The sequence below is a fragment of the Cherax quadricarinatus genome, chromosome 3 (assembly GCF_038502225.1).
Source record: "Cherax quadricarinatus isolate ZL_2023a chromosome 3, ASM3850222v1, whole genome shotgun sequence".
In the NCBI taxonomy this organism is placed as follows: domain Eukaryota; kingdom Metazoa; phylum Arthropoda; class Malacostraca; order Decapoda; family Parastacidae; genus Cherax; species Cherax quadricarinatus.
This window is the reverse complement of record NC_091294.1, coordinates 71,517,691-71,520,979: the sequence shown is the minus strand read 5'-3', so window position 1 is coordinate 71,520,979 and position 3,289 is coordinate 71,517,691. Positions and strand designations below refer to the sequence as shown.

Below are 3,289 nucleotides of genomic sequence, written 5' to 3'. Positions count from 1 at the left end.
GTCCGTGTATTCTAGGTCACAACGTACCCATTCACCCATTTCGCCTAGCGCCCCCTTAGAAATCCCAGCATTTTTATATTGCAATTCATACCATGCGTCTACAAAGGTATTCATAGCCTCTGTTGACTTAAGGACCTGTCCCCTACTAAAGGCTCCCAATGGCTCCTGAACCTCTAATCTCATTAATTCTGTCGCCCTGCGACGTCTGCCCTGCTCTCGCAAGACAAACGCCGAGGGACGGTCACCCCATAAAACCTCATCAATTCCACTCGCTATCCTCGCCGCACCCCTCAAGGAAGGTTCCTTGATGTTGGTGAGGGGCTCTTTATTTAGGGAATTAGATCTGTGCTCCAGTTCCCCGAATTAAGCCTGAATGCCTTCCAAATCCCCCCCCCAGGCGCTGTATAATCCTCCGGGTTTAGCGCTTCCCCCTTGATTATAATAATAATAATAATATCCTCGCCGCATCAGAAATACGATTGTGAATGTCTCCAATTAAGCATTTTAAATTTTAAATTTCAACCACCGGATACACTCCCCCACCATGCGTATAACATGCTTGCAGTTAACCTTCAAGATAGTTCAAGAGCCCATACTGCATTCTCCTGTCTTCTTTGCCTCGCTGCTGATAAAAATCCCTTACCTTCACCTTACCGACAGTATCCCACCATTCAACTATATCAACCCCCACCCGACATTCAGCCCACCATCCCCTCCAAGCACTCGCAAAGCTTCCCTCACACCTCTTTTATGCATTAATCCCACATTCAATTTCCAGAAACCTCTGAAACGCCTCGGTAATCCTACCCAGTCAACATCCGCCATAACACCTCTGTGATCGGAAAAGCTCACATTTAACACGTACACTTCTGACGCTGACACCTCTAGAAACGTATATGCGATCCAGTCTTGCCGCATGCTCCCTTCTAACGAACGTATGCATGACCCCACCCACCTCATCCCCCCCCCACATCCGTAACATTAACACTCCGCAATAGATCTCCTAAATATTCTGAAAAAAACCCTCTCCCTCTAGGTTCGACATCCTTGCGACGATCAATGCAATTCCAATCATTCCCAATAATCGTGACGACTGGCAGCGATCTTAAATGGTACACCAACACGTCCCTAAAAAGCGTATTTTTTATATGCATGTCACCTTCCGCCGGCCCGTATACACCCAGGAAGGCCACCTGTACCCCACCCCAAACCCCATCAACCCTCCCCTCCTACCTCATATGTTCGCAAAGAAAACAGGCTAGCCTCTTTAACTAACACAGCTACACCACCTTTCAGTCTATTAGAGCAGCCCATGTACAAGATATATTCAGGAATCAGCAATTCACCTAAAAATTTATAATTGTGTTCTTGTAAGAACACGACATCGGGTACATGATTTTTTAACAAAACCTCCAAACTCTTACGGTTTTCAACAGATCGTAACCCATTTACATTTGAAGTAAGACACTTGAATGTTTCATTGGAGGTTTACCCTTGGATACCTTAACAATCTTGGTTCCCTTATGTATATCTCCACTTCTTCCCCCCCCCCCGTGTCGTCCTCTTTGACATGCTGAACACTTTTAGATTTGCCCGTGTCTCTACGGGTCTCGTCGCACCATGCTTTGTTCCCCGACCTTTGCCCTGGTGTTAAAACATCTTCACAGTCAGGTATCGCCGCCGCTCTCTTACGAGAACTGCGGCCAGTATCCATCTCATCCTCAGAACTGTTGTTTCTATGAACCTCCACGACCACAACCTTGAATCCCCTCAGATGTGGAAGCATCCAACAAAACGTTCAGAGCTTCTTCAATAGTGTGTTCCATGTCATCCTGAGTATGAACGAAGTCTTCCTCTGTCGTGGCCGATACCACGCCCACGTCCTCCACTGCACCAGGGAGAGTTTGACATACCGGTGATTCTTCAATCTCACCCTCTACCTCCTCACTCCACGGTTTACTAGCCAATGTATGTTGTTGCATAGCAGCAGCATATGACCACTGCTCCGTTGTAACATCAATCCGCCTTACTTCCGTCGTTTTACCACGTCTTGTAGGGCATTGTGCCGCCATATGGTCATATAACCCACAAAGCCTTTGGCCTGAGTACGTAACATATACTTGCGTGCGAAAGTCCTCCATAACCACATACGACGGAATAGGGTGCTTGAGGGACATTTTCAAGGAGAAAGACCACTCCGGCATACCAACTAGAGGACCATCACGCCACCGTCCCAAAGTTGCCGTATGAACAGTGCCATAGCGTGCAAAAACCTTCCTCAAATCACTTTCGTCTGCCTCAAAAGGAACGTTTCGTACTTTGATCCAGGTATAAAATCGGGAGACGTCGTGTAGTCGAACAGTGACACCAGGATTAACGGTCTTGATCACACCCTGATACCTGGCAACCATGTTTTAGTAAGTACTATTCTGTCTGAATTTGACAAAAAGCCTCGAATTGCCGCTCAAAGAGACATCATAAAGATCTTCATTATTGATACCATATGTATCTCAGAGTATCGCAGTAAGCAGCAGATGAGTATTCTGATTGGTGAGCGAGCCTGTCACTAATTGAAGGCAGACAGTGTTGACTCGCCTACGTGCACCTTCCGCCATTGTGAGTGCACTGAGGAAAACTGCGCAGAAACCAACAGTCAGGAGCTACTGCGCAGCCTGTCCGCATTGCCCAAAAGCGATGCGAACAATCATGACAATTAATTAGGATAATTAATGTATGTTATTTTAGAATGGGGACTGTACATATGTTAAGGGGGGGGGAGAAGTGTCAGCTGTGTGTCTGCACTGGCAATAATGATTATTGTAAAAGGAGGGTTTGTAGGATGTGTTGTGGGTTATGTACATGGTTGTAATATGGCCATTATCTATGGTGTTTATTTTCTGTACTGGGATTGTGTATTAGAGGTTTTTTAATATCTAGTATGGTTTTTAATTTTATACTCTTATGAATTATTGTATTTATTCTATGATTTAAATAAAAATATAAAAACTGTACCCAGTACACTGAACCACAAGCTCTCAACTTAACCCAGTACACTGAACCACAAGCTGGTCAACTGCACCCAGTACACTCAACCACAAGCTGGTCAACTGCACCCAGTACACTCAACCACAAGCTCTCAACTGCACCCAGTACACTGAAACATAAGCTGGTCAACTGAACCCAGTGTACTTGCTTCGGCAGTACATATACTAAAATTGGAACGATACAGAGATTTGCATGGCCCCTGCGCAAGCATGACACGCAAAATCGTGAAGCATTCCACATTTTT

General features: G+C 45.5%; 1 non-coding gene across 1 annotated transcript; it reads left to right on the top strand.

The window, feature by feature from the left end:
• The first annotated feature begins 3,185 nt into the window (after window positions 1–3,185).
• On the top strand, window positions 3,186–3,289 carry LOC128699241 (U6 spliceosomal RNA). The gene has a single exon (XR_008408566.1). It is a non-coding gene; the product is annotated as a U6 spliceosomal RNA (small nuclear RNA).